This window comes from Pinus tabuliformis, chromosome 3_2 (genome assembly GCF_031772625.1).
Source record: "Pinus tabuliformis cultivar Carrire ecotype Pingquan chromosome 3_2, CPIR1, whole genome shotgun sequence".
Classification (NCBI taxonomy): Eukaryota; Viridiplantae; Streptophyta; class Pinopsida; order Pinales; family Pinaceae; genus Pinus; species Pinus tabuliformis.
The window spans coordinates 576619027-576643297 of NC_142302.1; positions in this window are offsets into that span (position 1 = coordinate 576619027).

The following is a 24271-nucleotide window of genomic DNA, read 5'->3' on the forward strand; positions in this document are numbered from 1 at the left end:
CTTTCTTCACCAAGTTTGCAATTTATTACAACTTTCCAATTGAAAATCAATCAAAGAGGCATTTTGATAGCATTTCCAAAACATAGTGTTATGTTTCACTGTAACAACATTCAAACCACTATAAATCTCACCTTCACTACTCCAGAACATAGTGAATTATCTCACTCACCTTTCTTCATTAAGGTTTTCACACTAGCTCAAATTAACTGGCATAAATCCAATCTAAAGGACGTGACGAGATTCAAAACAGGGTACTCTATCGTGTTGTTGTAACAACACTCCCGTCACTAACATAAAACCACACAACCACTATTCTAGGGCGTAACCACACATTCCTTCTACAGAATTTTAGACCGTGTTGTGGTACTCAACAACCCCCCGTTATCTTTAGACTTAGGAGAAAGAATAATGGGGACCCTTTAAAAAATTTAGGATAGAATTCTTCCTTGTTTAGATAAAATAGGATAAGTTTTATATTTACTCTTTGATTTTTGAATAAAACAAGAAAGTTTATGAAAAAGGCATAAAACCTTTTAGGAATCCTTTTGTAGTGATAGAAGATAAATTACAAGTCTTACAAATATCGAAATCATAACAAATAAATGAAAATACCATAAAAGGATTGGTCTTACTAAAACCTAGGTGTAGTATCGGTGGTTTCAAATAATAGAAAAACAACAAAAAGCCGATAAGCAAAATTGCGAAAAATCGATTGTGAAAAGTCAAAATCCGAAGTAGCAAATGGCCGAAATGTGAATGCCGAAAACCAATATTGCAATTCCTCAAAAGCTCATATAGCATTTCGTCAATTGATGGATGTCGATATCACATTTTGTTAAAACTCCATTATTTCACTAATATAGATCCTGCACCTATATGTTTTTCGGAAATTGCAGATCGTTGAGTTATGTTAATATCACTCGATACCAAACACCAATAAAATATTTTCATGATATAATGACAAGTGTCATCGTCATGTGAACAAACATTTGGAAATTAAATGACCACTCCGTGTAGTTCTAATTTCGGGGTTTTTTGATGATCTGTAATAATTTCAAGTTAATGTGAATGGATTTCCCATAAAACTCACATTGAATTGATATGACTCTTTACATCCTCCGAAGCTCTTGCTTCTTATCTTGGTTTGTTTCTTTACATGTAAATTCCAATAAAGAGCAGTTAAAGGACATGTGAAGAACAGTTAAGGCGAGGAGGAAGTCCGTAATACAACAAGAACCAGTCTTGCCCCCGAAGGAAGTGGTTGAGATGTCTATATTGTTTACATACTCTACATGCACTCCAGATGCAGGTTCTGCCTCCGGGAGGCAATATACAAACTATTTGAGAATGAAAATCCGTGAATAATTGTGAAACAGGCTACTACAGTTGATGATTCTCCTCCAAGTAACAATGATGCATGGAATGATGTGGCAAATTCATTTCATCACAGAATTGCTACTCGCCCCAAAATTCTGCCATATGTAGATATGGTGAGATGAGTTGTTGACCATGTGGACATTATAGACAGAACGTTTATAACTCTGAAGATGACAATAATTGGGTCTTTTAAAGCTAAAGATTTAAGGAAAATGTCTACCTCAACCTCAGAAGAAATATGATATTCAATTTGTTGAGAAATTCATGCAAGAGAATCCGAACCGTGCAGAGTTGATCAGAGAATGGAGGAGGGACCCAAACAAACACAAGTGAGAGGACAGGGGTATGTACTCATTAGCCTCTATTGTTGGCCCTTTCTCTCATATTGCTACTATGTTATGTCGCCTCTATGGTTATCCAAATACGCAAAAATTCTCTGAAGAATGGGTGCCATTGATAGAAGCCTCTACTGATGGCTATATCATGGATTGGGCAAGTATTTTATCCAAAAATTTGACCACTCAAATTCGCAATTACAAACATAAGCGCAATTTTCTTGAAAGAATGAATCATCCTTTCTTTATGAGTGCCTATGTCATGGATGCGATTTGTTTTCTTATGATTTTCCATCTCTTGGATAGAAATGGACAGACCAATTTCCTAGTCCTATATTTGTTTATCTCAATACCCTATAGGAAACGAAATACCATGCTAACTTCTACAAAATCTATCATGAGATCATGATCCCTATTCACCAAGAGGTATTAGGCAGAAAATCTCCTAGACTTACTGCAAAAGCCAATAAAGACTTAAAGCCTATAGGAAAGTGGTTTGGGGAAGAATCATTTACTTGCATTCTAGTTTTTGGTAGCCTTACCGATCCTCATGTTTTTCCCATTTTTGTCCCAGATAAATTGCTGGCCAAAGAAGTCGCTTATCAAACAATTGGTAAGGGCTTAACTAAAGTACTTAAAGATGCCAAGAAATCTTCCTGGCCATGTTTTCCTATCCCCTGTGGTACCTATGCCTTAGATAATTTCAAGCATTCCTTAGTTTAAATTTAACAATTAAAAGCCTTTAGTTTTCTAGCCATACTAAACAAGCCATATGACCCTCATGGCGTAGCGAAAAATGTTACAACATAGGCTAAGATCAAACTGTTTTCAAGCGAGCCTGAAAAGTTCGATGATTTGTTTGAAATGGTTTGAGAGTATTATATGGTAGAAAAGTTGGCAGCAGACCATCTAAGTCCTGATGAATTTATTAGATTCAATCATTATTGTCAGTGAAGAATAACCCATTTTCTAGAATCCCTATTAAAACAATTTTGACAGAACTCAAAAGTTTCAGATGCATCAACTTCCTCTTCAAAAGCTCCAATTATTTCCCAAGTCTTTGAAACAACTACTATAGTTGTTGAGCAAACAAGTGAAATTAAAGAGGAGAAAAAATTTGATGAAGTATGGGAGGAGTTCAATCGTGTTTTGACAACAGAAGAAACTCAAGTTATAGGTATCTCGGCCGATAAACAAGCAGAACAGGTTACAATCAACAGAGAGACAAAACATGTTCCAGAAACTACAGGGATAACCTCGTTTACTGTTGAGGCTTCCCAAGGGAATAATATTCCTAAAAATCCCGAGAATAACATTAATGTTGAGATTGTCAATCAATCAACTATTGCCGATGATATGGAAATAATTCCTGCATTCCCTACTGTTGAGATAGTCCTCAAGATTGAAGAAATCCCACCTTTGGACGTATTTTATAGTCTTAAGCATAAAATAGTAATGAGAAGGTAAAGGAAGAAAAGAAAGTTAGAGAAATCTCAAGCACTAGTTACAAATGAGACTCCTTTTCAAGTTCTTTGGAAAGGAGCTCAAATAGCCCCTGGCGAGGAATTGAACATATTATCTTAGTTCGCAAGTGCTTACACTAGTGCTACCATTGATAAAGATGTAGAAAACAACGGCTAATGAAAGAGAAAGATCAAAGGATTGATCAATTAGAACAAACTTTCCATATTGAAAAGAAAACAATTGAGCAACAATGGCAAGGAAATCTTACGAAGTTACAGAAACGTGTTAATTATTTAAAGCTACAATTTGAATCTGAAGTGAAGGACAAGGATGAACAGATACTACAATTGCAACAAAGAATAAACCAGTTGAGGGAAAATCCAGAGATAAATTAAGTCTGCAAGGAGGCATCAGAACTGGACATACTCCTAACAAAGTAGTAGGCTATATTTTGTCACAAATTGGCATTAATTTAATACTTGTCAAAGACCAATGATTCTTTAGTAAACCAACTGTCTGATTTGAGGACATTTTATGAAGATATTGACGAGAATTGTTTTGAGTATATAGATTGGCAAGACAGTGTTCATGGAAGATCATATGATCTTCCTCGAATTGAAGAATCACAAAAGGATATCATTTTCAGTGACTGGGACATCAAAATGAAATGGGCAGAAATGGCTATTATCAAAGCCATAAATCTTGCCTCAAATTTCACCGAATACATTACAGATACCTTATTGCAAGCCAATATAATTCAGGAATGCCCAAAGGACACCTTGCCAGATGTTAAAGATTTAAAACAATCTTGGCAGGAAACATCTAAAAATAAGGTTCAAGACATTCAGAGTTTATCACAAGCAAACCTTGAAAGTTATTGGCATTTTCTAGTGAAGCCTCATAGTTAGTGGTCCATGTTGAGGTGTCTCTTGAATGCAACAGTACAATTTCTTCCAATGCTTAATGATGCAGTGTTTATGGGAAAAATGCGCATGCAACCGGTACATCCCCCCCAGCTGAAGCCAGTCACTGACATATATAATCTCATAGAGTAGATGAAAAATCAATCTGTAGCACAATCATGAGTTCTTGTTATAACAGATCAGTAATTTAGATGTCCTTTATCTTATCTTAGTTTGTTGAAGCTTTTTTGAAGATTTTTATTTTTTATTTTTCTATTTTTGTAATATTAATAGGTTATTTAAACCCCTTTCATTCATTTAGAAAGGGGTCCAAAATTTTGAGAAGACAACTTTGAACTTGCACTATAGTTTGATCCAAAGTTATCTAATTGAGAAGTTGAGCCTAAAAGCTATCTTTTTCATAAGCAGAGCGCTAATGCATCAGGCACTATTATCTTTATGTCATCGTTATATATTATTGAATTAGACAGTGAATCTCTTATGCCTTATTTCATTATATAAATGCTTTGAAAACAATCATCCATTATCACTATTGATGTGCAAAATTGAATGATTTGTGATTATGTATGAGATAATGAGATCTTTTATGTGATTGAGTTTTAACTAACTAAATTAATTAATTTAGTTGATCATATATGCTTTCTTTTCATAAAATTATTGAATGATCTATATTGTTATATACTTTGTGAAATATTTATTTGAATCACATACAAAGATGTATTATCCCGGGAAATAAGTCGAATAAGTTTATTTAGTAATTTTATCATTAGCTAAAAAATCATTCCATCATTTTTCATTCTGTTACTATATTAAATCTTTTGAAAACGAGAAATTGGTCCCTTTATACCTAGTCAGACCCACCAATTTCAACAAAAACTGAGTTTCTTTAAGCTCTCGATCGAGTGGTATTCCCCGATGTTGAGGCAGTCAAGTTCCAACCTTCAACATTTTTGGCAGTAGAAGGAGGGCCCTCAACTATGAATGGAAATAAAGTCTAATCCCAAGTCAAAAGGTCATCTGAGGAGCCATTCACCCTCAAAATCTCCCCCGACTTCAGAATCTCATTGGAAATCTCCTACCCCTAGACCAGAAGTTGTAACCAAATATTCTAGTACACACCCTAAGACAACTAATCAACCTCTATTATAGGAGTTACATGAAGTTCAAACTTTAATTGAGAAATTAGAAGGAATCTCTATTTCCCAGGAAAAGGTTCAACATTATGAGTTATCTTAAGGTAGTGTATCATCATTTTTTCCCACTTCACGTATTTTGACCCGTTCTCAAAGTGATAAATTCGGGATAAATCCATTTGAGTTTCCCTTACCTTCCCATCGAAGAAAGACCCAAAAGTCTAAAATTCAATCATCCAATAGTGATATTTTGTCTTCGTCTCCACCAAAAACACCTTTATTTCATTCTTTCTCATTAGCTTCTCATCCAACCAATCCATTAATCCCTATCACCCATTCCCAACCAACATGTTATAGTTCATGTAGTACTAGCACAAGGGTTACTTATTCCACACAGTTAGCCTCTTATACTACTAGAACTTCTTCTATTCAAATTCCCATAATGGCAGGTAGGCAACAAAACCCACTAGTAGCTAGATCGTGGACTAGCACTGGAGTTGTTCAGATGGCAACATCTATCCATCCTATACCTAAGCATCCTAAAATATGGTTACCAAAGTTCAATCCCGATAATGGACTTCCTACTGAAGAACATCTCCATAATTTTATGCTCATCATTAATCTCAATGGAGTAGTAGAATAAGACTGTGTAGTGAGATTATTCCCATAAAACCTTGAAGGATCTGCAGGTTCGTGGTACTTCTCATTACCACCTGCATCTATCACTAGTTGGGATATATTTGAAGAACAATTTTTGACTAAGTTTGGTGATGATCGCACAACTACTAATCTAATCAATGATCTATCCAATCTTAAAGCCAACCCCAATGAGAAAATTAAAGATTTCAATTCTAGGTTTAATAAATTGTTAAATAAAAATTCCATATGCCTCTAAACCTAGAATTGATGTTCAAATTGAGTGGTATAATTCTGGCCTTCCTTCTAATATCACAATTTTTGTAGACATGGCTAATAGAGCCACTTTAGTTGATAATATGAAAGAGTCAATAGCTGTAGAAAAAAGGATTCTTGCTTTAGAAAAGAAAACTGCTCAAGAAGAGAGAAAATCTAAGAAAGTGACTTTCAAAGAGGAACCAAAGAAGAAAAATCCTAAAGATCCTTTTGATCTTAAAGGATTACAAAAGGTTCTTAAATCTATGTCAAATGACATGGTAGATATCAAAAAACATGTAGTTGAGTCTTCTAAAAAACCTTTCCGATATTTTAGGAGATCCTAGACATCAAATCCTCAACCTCCTAATGTCATATCAAATGTTGAATTTGATCAAGAGGAGGAAGAGGAAGAAACAACATTATTTGTCGATGAATTCCAAGAAGAAGAAGAGCTGGTCGAAGCACATGGATTATGGGATTTCATCCTCACTACATCGGAAAATGAGGAAGAAGAAGAAGCCTTACCTGTAGAGACTAGGAGTAAAAAATCCATTGATTCACCTTCTTCAAGTGCAAAACAAAGACCAGTTACTCCTGTCAATAAGGATAAAAACACAACGAAGAAATCTCCTCCCAAATCTACTGAATCCATCCCATCCTCTTCCAATTCTCCTTCTACATAAAAAACTCTTATTGTTTCTGATAAAGATATAGAGTATAATATTGTGGAAGATATGAAGAAAGTAAAAGCTAATATTTCCATGTATGAGGTAAGTAAGCTTAAGAAACAACAAAAATTTTTGCTCAAAGAATTAAATGTTGTCCTTACATCTCCTTTGCCAACCGCAAAAGCCTCATTAGGAAAAGGAAAGCCTCCATATGATACTCCTAACAAGATTGATGCCTCAAATGCAATTCTAATTAGAGATCAATCCAATTCTCATACCCCTCCTTTTTTATTGATATTTCAGATTTTAAATAAAAATGTTCACAATTGCCTCGTAGACTCAGGTGCTTCTTCAAATATAATTCCATATTCAGTTTGTATCAAACTGAACATAACACCTGAAAAATATGATGTGCAAATTGTGCAATTAGATAGAACCAAAGTCAAGGCCTTAGGATAATTAAATTCTATTTTAATAAGATTATCCTCAAATTCAAGGGTTTGTCAGATTATTGATATATTGATTGCTGATATTCCTAAATTTTACGGTCTTATCTTAAGAAGGAATTGGTCTGAGAAATTACATGGTTATTTCACCACAGATTGGTCACATATCTGGCTTCCTTACAATGACAAACCAAATCAAATTCGGGTAGACAGAGAAAAGCATATGAAACACTTGGTTACTGATTTGGATGAAGAGAATGAGCCTGTAGTTTTTACTAATAACATCCTTGGCAATTATTCTTCGGAATCTTTCTTTGGAAGTTTTACAACTCAGGAATCTCCTTTTTTAGCAAACTCTGTTTCTTCTCAAATTGAAAATTATTCACAAACATATTTGACTAGGTGTATTAATGTTGTAGATACTGTTGTAAATAAACATGAATCTTTATTTTGGATGCTTTATTTTGATGGTTCTAAATCTAGTGAAGGTGCAGGAGCTGGATGTATATTAATAAGCCCTAATGGTGAAAAAACTATGCTAGCATGTAGGCTAGAATTTGAATGTACTAATAATATTGCAGAATATGAAGCATTAGTACAAGGATTGTATAAAGTGATAAATCTTGGTGTTGAATATATTCAAATCTTTGGTGATTCTGAAATCATTATAAAACAAGTAAAAAACAATATCCATTGTGTTTCAAATCACCTTAGGCATCATCAATCCTTAATTCAAAATCGTACTTCACATTTTTTAGCATTCAATATTTCTCCAATACCAAGAATACCTAACGCCAGTGCTGATATTTTGGCCAATGTTACATCTAAATTAATCCCATGTGAATATTTTAGTCCGGACAATTTTTCTATAGAGTTGATTTTTCGTCCGTCCATTCTCGATAATGTTACCAATTGGCGAGTATTCAATGATGATAGAAATATCTTAGATTTTTTAACATCCAAAGAATCCTATCTTGACCAAGTAATTGATGAGGATGAACATGATTCTCAATTGAATAAATCAAAGGAAAAAAATGGTCTGCCAAAACTTGTAGTTAAGCTTGAGGATCTTTATGATCTTAAAGATAGATTTAAAAAGGTCAACAACTACAAACTTCAAAGTTCAACTTTGAGATTTGAATTAGTTAACATAGGATATGATATAAAACCCCAAAATATTAACTTAGGTCTTGGTCTCTCATCTGAAGAAAGAAATGCATTTATTCATCTGTTAAAGAAATATAAAGATATCTTTGCTTGGAATTATCAAGATCTGAAAACTTATGATTCCTCCATCATTCAACACATCATCCCAATGGTACTAGATGTTAAACCCATTCAACAAAAACTTAGGAGGATACATTCAAATTTGGAAACTCAGATTAAAAACAAGTTGAATAAACTTTTAAAAGCCAAAATCATATTTCGAGTGAGACATTCCAAATGGGTTTCCAATCTTGTACAGGTTAGAAAAGGAAGTGGTGATATTCACATTTGTTAGGAATTTAAATAAGGCATGTCAAAGGGACAATTTTCCCATCCCATTAATGGAACAAGTTCCGCAATCAGTTGCTCATTCTGAATTAATGTCTTTTTTAGATGGATTTCCAGGATACAATCAGATCCTTGTTCATCCAGAAGACCGATTAAAAACTATGTTTAGAACAAAGTGGGGAACATATGCATATCAGAAAATGCCTTTTGGATTAATGAATGCAGGAGCTACGTTCCAGAGAGTGATGGACATTTCTTTCAAAGAGTTGATTAATAAAACTGTTGTTGTATATCATGATGATATTACCATATATTCAAATAAGAGAAATAATCATTTGCATGATTTAACACAGATCTTTGACAGATGCAGAAGGTATGGAATTTCTCTAAACCCCAAGAAATAATTTTTTTCTCTTAGTGAAGGTAAATTACTTGGTTTTATTGTATCCAAACATGGAATTTGTATTGATCCAAAAAGAATTAAAACAATTTCAGAAATTCCATTACCACATACCAAAAAATCAATGCAATCTTTTCTTGGCCAAATCAATTTTGTTAAGAGATTTGTCCCCAAATTCTCTTAAATTATCCTACCATTATAAAAAATGATAAAAAAGGATTCTCTTTTTAAATGGGGTGATCATGAAAGAGAAGCATTTAAAGAAATCAAACAAGTTGTAGTTGATGCCCCTTCTCTATCAACTCCCAATTTTTCTGATCAATTTATTTTATATACTTTTGCCTCTGAATTATCATATGCAGCAGTCTTAACACAACCAAATGAATAAAAAGTCAAAGCTCCTATTGCTTTTTTTAGCTCAAATTTTCAAGGAGCTGAATTAAATTATTCAGGAGTAGAAAAGCAAGCCTTTGCAGTTTACAAAGCTATCAAATATTTTAGACCTTTTCTTCTAAAAACTCATGTTAAAGTTATTGTTCCTTTCTCAGCAGTCAGACAATTTCTTATTCAAAAGGAGTTAGGAGAAAAAAGGGCTAACTAGGTTACTGCATTACAAGAATATGATCTAGAAATCAAACCCGCTAAAATTGTAAAAGGTCAAGGTTTTTGCAGGTTAGTCACAGGAATGAATGATACATCAATAGATGAAGTAACATGTAATATTGAATAAATCATAGAGGTACTCTCTATTAGTACTAAGTCTCAATATGCTGACTTAATATTTTATTTGAAAAATGGATATGCTCCACTTGAACTAGATGTTAAGAAAAAGAGAGCCTTGAGATTGAAAGCCAATCAATATCAACTCATCAATGATGTGTTATTTAGGAAAAATTATGATTATGTTTTATTAAGATGTTTGGAAAAAACTGAAGCAGAAAAGGTCTTACATGAAATGCATGATGGATCAGCAGGTGGACATTATAGTGGAGATACAACGACTCACAAAATTATGCATGCTAGATATTACTGGCTAACTTTATTCAAAGATACCCACATGTATGTAAGAAGATGAAAAATTTGTCAAACCGCTTCAGGAAGACAAAGGAAACCTTCCATGCCCTTGCAACCAGTCAACATCAAACAACCTTTTGAGCAATGGGGACTGGACATAATAGGTGAGATCATTCCTCATTCTTCCAAACAACATAGGTACATTTTGACTGCAACAAATTATTTTACAAAATGGGTAGAGGCAATACCTCTGAAGCTAGCCAATTCTGAGAGCATCATTGAATTCATTGATCAATTTATTATTACCAAGTTTGGTATCCCTCATGCTCTTATTTTTTACAATGCTTCTTATTTTTCTGGAAATGCAATGACTGAATTTTCTTTAAAGAGAGGATTTAAACTTAAGTATTCTACAAATTATTACCCTAAGGGAAATGGCTTAGCAGAATCCACTAATAAAAATATTATAAGGATCATCAAACGAACTATTGATCAAAATAAAAATAACTGACACAAAGCTTTAATATTTTCTTTATGGGCTGATAGAATAACCGATAAAACATCAATAGGTACTTCGCATTTTCATTTGGTATACGGGAAAGAAGCTATCCTACCTCCAAATATAGCTCTCCCCTCATCATCCCTAGTTCAATTATTGAAGAAAAACCTTCTTCTGCTTTATAATTACGAATGTCTCATCTGTTGTTGGGAAAAGTATCCAATTCGGAATGCCCCTATCCCACTCTAAGGTGTGATAATGCCTTAGCAACAAACAAGGAAAACTATCTGAGTATTCTTCTTTATGAAATGTAAATGGAGAAGAAGGATATAACTAACCTGTGTCTTTCGCTAGCTTGTCGATCCAATCACTCTCCTCTTTTGCTTGTTTCCCGCTGCCTGCTCCTTCACTGGTCCAGCTTCATCAAGTTCCTGCAAGATCACAAGAGAGGAAAACTACACAAAAGACATAGATTTACATTCATAACTAGTTTAGGATCAGATATAAACTAAATATGCAAATATAACAAAGCATCATTGATATACAAGAATATAGGAGAAACTCAAATAGTTTTATTGATATGATAATAAAGTCCAAGAGGAGATACAACCAAGTGAGTCCCGATCCAGCATCTACCTCCCAGCAAAGGAATCCCTTCCTCTCCTCCAACAAAGCATAAATCACCCAATGTACTAATCTCAATCTCAAACCAACAGCAATTCTCTGCAAAGTACAAAATTCCAGCCTCTGGATCTCTTGGATGAGGGATCCATATATAGATGTAAGCAGAGAGGATGAGTCAGCTTATGTTTTGACTTGTGGCTTCTCTCTGTCAGTTCTTGCTTCCACTTGGAGGTTGAGAGCCTCTTACTCATCACTAGTCGAATTCATTGAGGCAAGTGTCATTGGAGAAGATTCTGGAAGCTTCCAGGGTCTTTCCACCTCGTTGAATGAGCTTTCCATTTGTCATTTCCCGCTCAGCGCACCCTGGTAGTGCTTTTAGGTGCGTTGCAACGCACCTAGATAGTGTACTGGGGTGCATTGCAACGCAGGCAGCTAGAAGAGCTTCTGAATTGATCCTGAATTGACTGTTTCTGAGTGGTTTTTGGTGGAGAACTTCTGGGAGAAGCTATCATTGGTTGACCTTGTTCCTTTAGGGGCAGGAACAACCCTTTTAGGGACTTTGGATCCCTTGGATTATGGACATTTCATGCTCAATGCTGTAAGGCACAAAATGTATATAACAGTTGCCCCCTAAAGTATGAGGCCGTTTATCGGGTGAAATGCTTTATTAGGAGGATCCGAAGTTCTTTCAATGCTGGGAGGAGACCTGTAATAAGATACAATACAATACATTATTTTTCATACTGTTTTCATGATCTAGCTGAGGCGGGCATTCCCATGCTCAGCTTTATAAATTCATTTTTCTGTACATAGAATAGACAATCATCTGATGGTAGACTGATGATTTTGATGAAATCATCATCCTTTTGGTAGGATGATTATCTGTGCTGCAATGCTGTACATGTCAATGTCTTTATTTTTCCTGAATATATATCGCAATCCGGATGGATGAAACTAGATTCGGGGTCTTCAATCTCGTCCGATCTTCACTCTAAGTACAAGTCGATCCATGTGAGAAATGTTCTGAAGTCGAACATGGAAAGACATCGCTTGATTACCAGTCAATGATGTAAACCGTTAACAAGCGCGAGAGGAATCACCAATAATGATAATGACCCTCAAGGTACTGCAGTAAAATTCACGTGGTGTGAATAAAGGATTTGGCGTCGAACACCACGCAAAATCTTTCGGTCGAAGGTCATTGATGTATACCTGTCGCCGGAAGTGAGAAACTTGCCATTGAGGCATGCAAGCTTCAAAGTACTGAAGGGGGTGTTCCTAGATCAACTTCTTGGATAATGAGCTGATGTCGACAAGAAGCGATCCGTCAAAGGAGGGCCTTAATGTATCCCACATCAGTGACACGGAACGGAGCAAATGATTTTGATGGAGGTGAAAACGATCTGATGATATATGGTTCAGGGTGGCGGTCATGAAAGAATGAAGGATAATGTATGGTAGTGGATGGGACACGGTTGACTTCTCTGGATGACTTCTCTTGAACATGTCAGCGACACTTATGTGATGGATTGGTAGAATTTACCCCAAGGATGGATGGTATGGCGAAACCATGGCGATATGACTGGTGAATGAAACAACCCAACCCGACTCAAGCACGGAGTGGAAGTGTCATGTTCAAGAGCGACTTGCTACCAATAAAAGTTCTTTGAGTTTCTTCCCAATTTTCCCCAGTCATTTCTGACCAGTACCTCTTTATTTTTGTCAAGCTTGAGGAGGATAACATATGCTTGTTCTATAATTTGCCCTTCGGGCAAACCCATCGCTATGTTTTAACGAGCCTAGCGATAGTGAAACTCGTTCTCGTCTAAAGACAAGTTTGTCGCTATTAATCTTTTTAACGAGTTTAACGACAAAGATAACTCGGTCCTTTTCATTTTTAGAGAGTTTGAAAAGGTACGTAAAGATAACTCCAAAGTTCCTTTTTTGTCATCTAATCCCTTAAGTCTGAAAAAGTATAAAACAATACAGAAGGGATGAATTTTCGATAGTTTTAACGAGCCGAATAAAACAAGCGCTCGATCTTTTTGTGCAATAATCCCTCAGGTCCAAAAAGATTAAAATCTAGAGGAGGGATAGCACTTACGGTCGTTTTAACGAGCTGGAAGGCCAAAACTCGGCAATCTTTTCATATTTTACGAGTCAGATGAAAAGAGCTTAAAGAAGACTCGTCTTTTGAGGAACGAGTGATAAAACGGGTAGCAGCTGATTCCAGGTAAGGGTTGGAATTTTCCAATCACGGCAGTGTCACAAGGATGGCTAGTGAAATCACTCTTCGCAGCTGTTCCTCAAAATGGGTAAACAATCAAATGGAGGTGAATGGTCGGCCAATGGAAAAGTGGAGGTGACGGTGCAAACACGACCAAGGCTTTAATGGCTGATAAATTTACATTCACGGTGGTTATTTACCGAAGGATAGTTCATTTTTTAACGAGCTTAAACGCGGATTGAAACACTTGCTCGATCTTATGTTTATTTTTTAACGAGCATGAACTATGTGCTAAAAACTGCTCGATTAATCCAGTCATATGATAAGAATGTCTCATATAAAAGCGGAAATCTTTCGAGTGTTGCCTCATATCCTTTCTTTATGCAAGTTAGGAAACGACTAATCCAAAAAACAGATAAATAATCGCTCTTTGCTTGCACTCCAAAAGGTTTGCATGCCCCCAGGTATAAAACAGAGTTTCAAGGTTACCTCTACTTCTTTCCACCAAAACATTTGTTTTACCGAGAGAGGCCTACCTCTTACGGGTTACCCAAAGATTGTTCTATTTACGGTGTAAACAAAACACTTCTTCGGCGATGTTTCTTGAAATAAACAAAGGTGAGTGACAACGAGTGCCAAACACATAACTTTGACAAAAGAATCTTATTCTAGAACAGCCCCTCTTCCAATCACGGACAGGGTACGGACTAGTCATATTCTCCCGCGGAAACCTACCCTATACCCAAAGTTTTCCTGCCGAAGCAGACCAGGACGCATGCCCCCTGGGTTCCAGTCATATCCTTCCGAATCACTCGTGCTCATCGGGAGGACGGACCGTGGGTTGAGACATTTCTTGCGTGAAGAGACCATTTAGGGACGGTATATGACTATTTGCGATGCGTGATCCGGGAAATGAAAGCTGGTCTACGAGCTTGACCACTCTTCCTTCATGCGGAAAACACATTACTCTAAAGAGTGAGGAGACGATGGCTCCCATGCAATATATATAGTCTTGTCCAAGGAGTAGGTTATAATCCAAGGGTCCTTGAACGACCATCACGTTCATTTGAACGGTCTTCCCTTTCAATGTTATCGGCACATTGGGGAGGATCCCTAAAGGTCGACTGGTTCCTTTATTGAAGCCTGTCAGATTTCTCATCTCAGGCAAAAGCGATGGCGAACCAAGCGCTTTCCAAGCAATAGAGGAAAGGATACTCACAGATGCCCCCTCATCAATGATGGTGCCAGCCATTACCATCCTGTATATTTGAACGATAATTCAGAATGGTATGCTTGCTGGCAAATGGGGTCTGCCTAGTTGGTTCCAGTCGAAGGATACAACTAGGTTGCTTGGTGGTGGGACCGAGTAGACGACCAGATACCGCTCTGACGAACTTCCTTCCTGCGATAAAGGAATGGGTGGATTGCCCCCGTGTTCGTCGGAGTCTGTGTTGATGAAAAGAATCTGGATGGTGTCATCCTTATCCTCTTCAGTGACTGTGTCATTCGAAGATAAATCCTCTGAAGGCAAGACTGGGTCAACTACCGTCTCGACCTTTTGACTTTCTTCGGGTATGGATTCAGTAGGTTCATCTTCAATGATAGGCGCTTCAGCTGACCACTTGAGCGGGCCAACTGGATTCTCAACTAACGAAGGACTTAGCAAGAGTTTTTTATATCCAGGAGGAAGTCGTAACGATGAAACCGGACGATCTTCCAAGACTCTTTTAGCCTCGTCTAAGAAGGGACAATGGTGGAGGGCATGGTTGCCTTCGCACAGTCTACAGGGAGGTCTAGCTCTCCCTTTTTGTCCAGGGACTTCACTTTCGCTAGTTGACGGTGTACTTTCAACATGGCTATCAGAGGTTGATGACACCGGATTGTGCAAACGGGGAGACCAGTCCCTTAGTATCCGAGGGATGCAAGGACAATCTCTGTGAAAGTGGTCTCCCTTGCAGATGACACATGGCGATTTAGGCCTGGTCAGTGCTGTGTGTGGATTTTCATTAGACGACACTTGTTTTCCCTTATTTGCCTTTGGCTCCTTCTTCTTTTTCTCCTTCTTCTTCTTTTCCTTTTTCTCCTTAGGAACTTGGTTTTTAATTTTACCAGTTCCATCACGCGAAGAGGAAGGAAGAGAGGAAGAATTAGAGGAAGTAGAAGGTTGATGGGAAATTCTAGACTCGTCTAATTGTTGATTCGACTGTTCAGGAATAGTGATGTTCTTAACGACATTGGTTGAGAAGAGCTAGACCGGCAGGCTAATTGTTAGTCCTGGAAGCGACAATGTGGCCATATGGGGCGCACCAACATCTCCCCAAGAGGAGAAGGGACTAGGATTTCCACCAAGGGGAATTCCTTGGTTGGTGGGCTCCATTTTCTCAACCTAAAGATCAATGCAGGAAAAAGGGGTGATTGTTCCGTTTAAAATAAATTTTAACGACGCTTAGACACAACTTGCTTTTTCAATTTTAAAGAGTCGAGAAAGAGCAAAAGATGACTCTAGTCTCCTTCGATTTTTAATGAGCCTGAAGTGACAAGTGCTCAGATGGACCTTTTCCATTAAGGAGTCTGAAAAGGAACGAAAGGGACTGCTCTGGAGTTCTAGGTAGAGGGTGTGCCAAACTTTTCGCAAAACCATAGAATACTTTTTAAGGTACGGGCGGTCAATCTTCCCGAATGCTGTGTTCAGTGCATTGCGATCAGTAGGGCGGCTGACACGGCTTCCTATGGATAAAGGTTTTATGCCTATAGGGGTTTCCCAATATATACTCGACGGTACGTGGGAGTACAATCCGTACTGGCACTTATCGTCTCTCAGGAGGAATCACCCAACCATCAGTGAGGCGACCAGTGACCAGGTTTTACGACGCTGGAACACATCTCTAGCCTAGACCTCTATGTTGTGCGTTAAGTTACAAAGCATTGTTAAGTTCATTCAATTTATTTTAGGTTGATCTTTCTTAGAAGTTTGCCTTTTTGGATCACCACGAGATGTATGATACAATTCCTAAATGCCGTCTAAAGATGATAAGCAAGCTTTTATATCTTTTCAACAATGAAAATCCTAGCTACAAGGGGAAAAGAAAGACACAATCTTTTCTCAAAGAGCATAGAGCACACTGTAAATGCACTTTTCCCTAAATCAACATACAAACTGTCAAAATGCAAATGCACATATGCATGTATTTGTTTTCACTTTCTTAATATTGATGCCTAAAAATAAAGCTGTTGTACAAATTTGAATTCGATTTCAAGTGAAAAACACAAACAAGCTCCTTTTTCGAAATCAAAAAGACAATTACGACACTTTATGATTTACTTGTTTCGACACTTAGAAATTCATAAATTCAAACCAAAAGACAAAAGTAAAAGCTAAATCAATTGTAAACAACAAACAAACTCACTCCTAAGATCAAAACGACACTTGCGACAGGTCTAGATCTAAGGGCGACAGTATGACTAGTTTACTTTTGTAATGGGAAACTGCAAATGATGTAACAAATACACAAAAACAAATACAGTTTCTTTATACAACTGAGGTGGAATTGAGGCAAAGAAAAGGGGTTTCAGATAGGTACACACACTGATAACAGGCTGCAAAAAAACAAAGATAAAACTGAGCAAAAGGAAGCAGGGAACCACAGCTGCACAAAGCAAAGGCTGATCAACGCACCCCAGCACAGAGAAACTGAACTTCAGCGCAGGTAGCCTTCTCGGGACCTGCGTTGAAATGCAGAACCTCTTCACAGAGTCTGCGTTGAAGCAGAAACGAGAATTGTCTCTGGGTTCTGGGTCACGGTTTGCAGTTTAATCTACAGTTTTTGGCCGGATAAAAGCTATCAATTAGGTACAATTAGAGGGATGATTTAAAGGAGGACTAAGATCTATCACAAAGGGCTGTTAGAGCACTTGTGGATCAGCTGTTCAGATCATAAACAGGCCCAGTGAATGGACTAGAGTAGCTGATCTCTACTTTGCATTTGTAAATGGCAAAAGTAGTTCGATTCGGCACTCTTGAGTTTATGAGATGAACAACAATAGAAACACAAATAAACTAACAAGATACTATCCCCAGCGGAGTTGCCAATTTCTTGTTGGGAAAAGTATCCAATTCGGAATGCCCCTATCCCACTCTAAGGTGTGATAGTGCCTTAGCAACAAACAAGTAAAACTATATGAGTATTCTTCTTTATGAAATGTAAATGGAGAAGAAGGATGTAACTAACCTGTGTCTTTCGCTAGCTTGTCGATCCAATCACTCTCCTCTTTTGCTTGTTTCCCGCTGCTTGCTCCTTCACTGGTCCAGCTTCATCAAGTTCCTGCAAGATCACAAGAGAGGAAAACTACACAAAAGACATAGATTTACATTCATAACTAGTTTAGGATCAGATATAAACTAAATATGCAAATATAACAAAGCATCATTGATATACAAGCATATAGGAGAAACTCAAATAGTTTTATTGATATGATAATAAAGTCCAAGAGGAGATACAACCAAGTGAGTCCCGATCCAGCATCTACCTCCCAGCAAAGGAATCCCTTCCTCTCCTCCAACAAAGCATAAATCACCCAATGTACTAATCTCAATCTCAAACCAACAACAATTCTCTGCAAAGTACAAAATTCCAGCCTCTGGATCTCTTGGATGAGGGATCCATATATAGATGTAAGCAGAGAGGATGAGTCAGCTTATGTTTTGACTTGTGGCTTCTCTCTGTCAGTTCTTGCTTCCACTTGGAGGTTGAGAGCCTCTTACTCATCACTAGTCGAATTCATTGAGGCAAGTGTCATTGGAGAAGATTCTGGAAGCTTCCAGGGTCTTTCCACCTCGTTGAATGAGCTTGCCATTTGTCATTTCCCGCTCAGCGCACCCTGGTAGTGCTTTTAGGTGCGTTGCAACGCACCTAGCTAGTGTACTGGGGTGCATTGCAATGCAGGCAGCTAGAAGAGCTTCTGAATTGATCCTGAATTGACTGTTTCTGAGTGGTTTTTGGTGGAGAACTTCTGGGAGAAGCTGTCATTGGTTGACCTTGTTCCTTTAGGGGCAGGAACAACTCTTTTAGGGACTTTGGATCCCTTGGATTATGGACATTTCATGCTTAATGCTGTAAGGCACAAAAATGTCTATAACATCATCCCAAAGCTGGAAGAAGAAAGAAATAAAGCTAAGCTAGTCCATTCTCACCATCTCCATGCTCACCATCAACAATTGGTCAAAGCTTCATTTGATGTCAATTCAGTCAAAGATAAAAATTTTGAAATTGGAGACTTAGTTTTGAAATGGGATAAAGTGCATGAGGACAAAGGAAAACATACAAAATTTCAAAAACTCTAGCTTGGTCCCTTTCAGAGTTTTGAGAAGATATGTCCATCAAATTTCATCTTGCAGGATTTATTAGGGAAGAAGGAAATCCTTCCTATTAATGGACTTATACTCAAAAAATATATTTCTTGAAAGAACATGAGTTCTGTGGTACAATATGTAAATATCTTTATATATCATTTCCTTTTGTTACTAAAAGTACTATGCCTTTGAAAAACACAATGGAAGTTTCTATTTATTTTTGAATTGTTAAACTTATTTAAGGAACAATTTAGAAATAAAAACCTTAAATTGGAATCTAAGTATTGAATCTATTTTAAAGCTTTGAAATAAGATAATCATTTAGTTGTGAAATCTTTTGGTTTGAAACTCTTTAAAAATCTATTTGTTGTGAATTGGTTTTGAAAAGTTATCTTTATGAAAGAAGAAATTACTATGAATTCTTTAACATCTTTTACTTAAAGAGGTCATCCAAGACTCATAAAGAGTAAATGAAACCTCCCCATCCTTTGATTTTAAAAATTTGAGAGTGTATTTCAAAAATATAAAAAACTTAAAAGTTAAGAGGTTTCATCATGAGCCTACTTACCATTATCATAGGAAACTAATAAAATTGACATTATCTCTATTGGCAACCAAACCAAGATAGTGGCTCTTAGTTATCATACTTCGAGACAAGAGACCTCATTACGAGTCGGTTTGTTCAATTTTATTACAACATATGAATTGCATTATCATTTCCTGGCTACCAAACTAGGATAATGACTTTAAAGTAAAAAAATAAATAATATAAAAAAAGGAAAACGGATTTTCATTGCCTCTAAAGAATGTTATTATAATATGGATGGGATACTGGTTCATTTTGGTTAAATGGTAACTCTGTCGAGGCTATGAATGCTTGCTGGCAGCAATGGCTCTACCAATGACTAATAAGCTTATCCAAATATGCTAAGCTTCTAATATTTTTTACTTTATCATTTCAACCTATTAGTGACTGATTTACAAAAAAAAAAATCATCTATCACAAACCTTAAGAAGCTTTACGATAAAACGAATTATTTCATTTCAAAGTTATCTATATCGATCTAGACTTCAATCATTTTTAAACTTTCCAAAGAAATTTCTTGATAACGGTTGACATCTTATAGAGATTCATTCATTCGTCAAGTGTGTCGCCAATTGTTGTGGTACTCAACAACCGCCCATTATCTTTAGATTTAGGAGAAATAATAATGGGGACCCTTTTAAAATTTTTAGGATAGAATCCTTCGTTGTTTAGATAAAATAAGATAAGTTTTATATTTACTCTTTGATTTTTTAATAAAACAAGAAAGTTTATGAAAAGGGCATAATTTTTTTTAAGAATTCTTTTGTAGTTTTAGAAGATAAATTACAAGTCTTACAAATCCTGAAATCATAACAAATAAATGAAAATAACATTAAAGGATTGGTCTTACTAAAACCTACGTGTAGTTTCGACGCTTAGCTTAGTATTGACTAATTGATGAAGCTTTTATTTATTTATATTAAGATTGAATATAATAATTGCCATTTAAATTAACTACTGCTTTAGTTATATATATTTTTTAATAAAATAGGAAATTAAAAATTATTTATTATTGATATTTGTTTTATGTTAAAATGTTTGACTGAGTATAGGGAAGGGTTACTAAAAGGAAGATTATGGAGGCCAAAAGTGGCCTGGTCTCATTCGAAATGAGTGAATTTAGAAAGGAGATCTGCGCTGGGTTTATTTTGGACTGAGACTAAGGTTCGCCAGATGCTATCATAGAGTTGGGATAGATGATGAATTTATTATTCAATTTTCAAATTCTAGGTCTTGCTTGAGGCTCTTTTGTTCTTCAATCTTAAGTGATTTTAGTGCTAAGCAGACGTCTATTCTAGACCAGAGTGTAGGATCAATGAAGTTAGATAAGGTTAAGTGTAGGTCAAGAGCTTTTTTGTTTAATAGGTCAAGTTCCGTACAGATTTTTCTGATTTTTGAACGAAGGAGAGATTGGATGGCTTTGGCGAAAATGTAATTATTCTTGGAGTTTTTGAGGTCGTGTTTGATGCAGGGAAATGAAGGAATAACGGATGCATCTCTGCAACGTTTGAGAAAGGTGAGATCCAACCTCTTCTTTGCAATTAGTGATCTAAATCATTTTAATATATGAACTTGTTGTAATTTCTCCTTCCCGTACAAGTTGAAAATTATTGATTTGAGGCTTCTGCGATCTGTATTTTGTTTGGTGTTATTTTCCGGAGTCATCGCATTCATGTTTTTTCAGAATCGAAGTTTTGAACCAACCTTTGTGGTTCATCATCAGGATTAGATCTATGAATGAATAAGTCAGAACTCAATAGGGTTAATAAATAAAGGTTAGGGTTGGGAAGGGAAAATAGCCGACAGGTTTGATTTGTTAATGTTTTAATTTGTTAATGATTTTAGTATTTAGTTTTCAGTTTTAATTTAATATGTAGTTTCCTTTAAAGATTATTAATTTTTATTTTTTATTTTTACCAATATATTGTTAGTTTTTAAGTAAATGTTAATTAATACCCCAATATATATTAGTGATTAACTAGCAATTGCAATAGATGTTGCAAAAGAAACGCCGTAAGACATAATTAGTGAAGAATAATCACATGTAAAAGATGTCCAAATCTAAATTTGCATCACAACTTGTATGGAAGAGTCGAAGAAGCAATAACCAACCTACATAACAAATATGTTGTTAAAAATATATAGAAGAGTTATTATTATTACAAATATGGAATTTAATTGTAAGAGTTAACCCTGCTGCAAATACACAATTTCAAATACACAATTGAATTGTTCAATATGAGATTTGTTGTGCTTAAATCTAAGGTACACACTCAAATCACAAGATTGCTTTGAAAATTTTTAAACAAAAAAGTGTAACTAGATCATTTTATAATTTATTTTTTTAAGTAATTAATTAATTAATTATGACTATTAAAATATGTTCCAGAATAAAATACGAAAAGACTACACTGTTTAGATCATTTTATAATAGTTTTTTTAATTAATCAATTAATTAAAACAAATAATTAATTAGGGCTAATAAAATTTGTTTAAGAATAAAATACAAAGATATTGTTCCCATTTAATAATGAATTTCTTGCACCATTATTGAGTTGATCGATAAAGAAGCAAATTAACTCAAATAATCAATTTTTTTCATGCATACTTGGGTTGACAGAAAAATAAAATGAAGAAAATCAACACAAATTGAGAATCGATAAAAGGAGAACGTTAGTTCTGTGAGATGTCAGAAATAATATATTTCAGTGATGCAGGAAAGATGAAATTTCCTATCTATAAACCAAAAACATAGTTTAATGGAGGGCGTTGAACTAAGCTACCAAATAAAGAGGAATGTCGTTGTTAATGGTATAACTGTAGCAAAGTTCAAATGCATTGAAATCTCCGAAAGGAAAATTTCTAAAGAAATCATAGAATAGGTAACTTGTTAAATTTTTTATGAAAATGTGTAACAGAAAGAGGAATTACCTCACATAACGAAGAGAAAGAAATTTGCGAGAAGAAGCAGGGAATACGTTGGCTCGAAATTGCCAATCTTCACAGAATAGAATCACCATTCTTCACTGAATAAAGCAAGAAATTTATTCTTCACTGAATAAAGAAAGAAATTTATTCTTCACTGAATAAAGCAATAAATTAAATGCAACAAGCAACCAACACTATGAAATAAGGAAGCTAGATAGTCGTAACTAATAACCAGCATGCCCAGCTATTTGGCACGCCCCACTTTATCCCTCCACAACTGGGCTTCCATGTTTCCCTTCCTCATTGGCTGCAAAGCCAACTATTCCTATTCGTGTGGAGAAGGTGCTCTGCAGTATTAACTATTACTAATTTATAATTATTAACTATTATTAATTTCTAATAATTATGTTATTATTCTTATTATTAATTAATAATGTATAAACAATTTTCTATTTACAGATCTTTCATGTTTTTTTTTAACTATTATTAATTTTTTTTAATGTTTTCATGTTTCTCTTTAACTCTTATTAATTTCTTTGTTGTAATTGTTTTATTATATTTTCTATTTATTATATGGTTTATTTTTTATATGTTTTTGTTATAACTATTTTTTTTTAATATCTATGGCTTAATTATAAAAAAGTTAAACATATATAAACTTATAATAATATTGTTAATGATGGAGATTTTACCTAAACTTTACTATGAAGATTCCTAACTTATAAATAAGCTTTACAAAAGAACATATGGTGTAAGAACGCATTTCTCAATACATTTTTCTTGATGCAAGTGGTATCGATAATCTGAAAAACAATTGCAGAAAAGTAAATCAGTTCTGCTAGAAGCTTCCATATCATCAATTTCTCTGAGAATTATATTAGGAATGCTTGTTCTTTGTATTGCTTAAAATAGGAAGAGTGCACATTAAATAAATTGAACCTGCAGTAATTTGATGACATGGCCATTTTCAAAAGCTCTGTCATGCGGAAAATATGGCGCAAGAAAGAATTTCTCAATACATTTATTTCTCTGGGTTTTGTAGGTGACAAAGGAAGATGAGGGTGTCAGTTCTTGCTTGTAAGCAATATCGATAATTTGAAAAACAATTGCAGAAAAGTAAATCAATTCTGCTAGAAGCTTCCATATCATTGATTTCTCTGAGAATTATATTAAAAATGCTTGTTCTTCGTATTGCATACCATTTCGCTGTCGTGTCCAGTGAAACCATTTTCCAACATAGTGGAATGCAGAGAAAATGACATCAATGTTCCTAACCGCCTGCAGGTATCAATCTTCGCCGCGTAGTTGCTTGGAAGTTAGTAACTGTCTTGAGATATTAATCTGACGGTAGAAGATAGTTCTATCGTCTAACATCGAAAATCGAGGGTGGACAATCGCACATTGTAGCAGCTAGGGGTGTTGGTTTCATATGGAAATGCCTTACGGCGTAAATATTTAACTAATCATTTTTGTATAATTAATTAATTTTTTATTATTAATTATATGATTAAAATGAATGTTAGTGATTTAAATACAATAAGTTGTATGAAAATATCTTTATTTTTAACTATAATGGAATGATTAAAATGTATAATAATTAATATCTAATGTTTAATGATAATTATAAACTAATTTATTATTATGCATCATAAATTACTTTTTATTATTAATTTCAAAATGATTTTAATGATTTAAATTAAACTCCTACAACCACACATATTCTTTTCTTCATTCATGCACAACTTTATGTAAATGTGGAAAAGATGAGTTGAATTTGAAAAACTGATTTATTGATGACTAATGACTTAAATCTATGGAATGGAATGCTTTCTAATCTACAACAAACTCAAGAAACCAAAATGACAATTGCAGGTGCTTCTAAGAAACCATAAACAATGATCTACTCAAC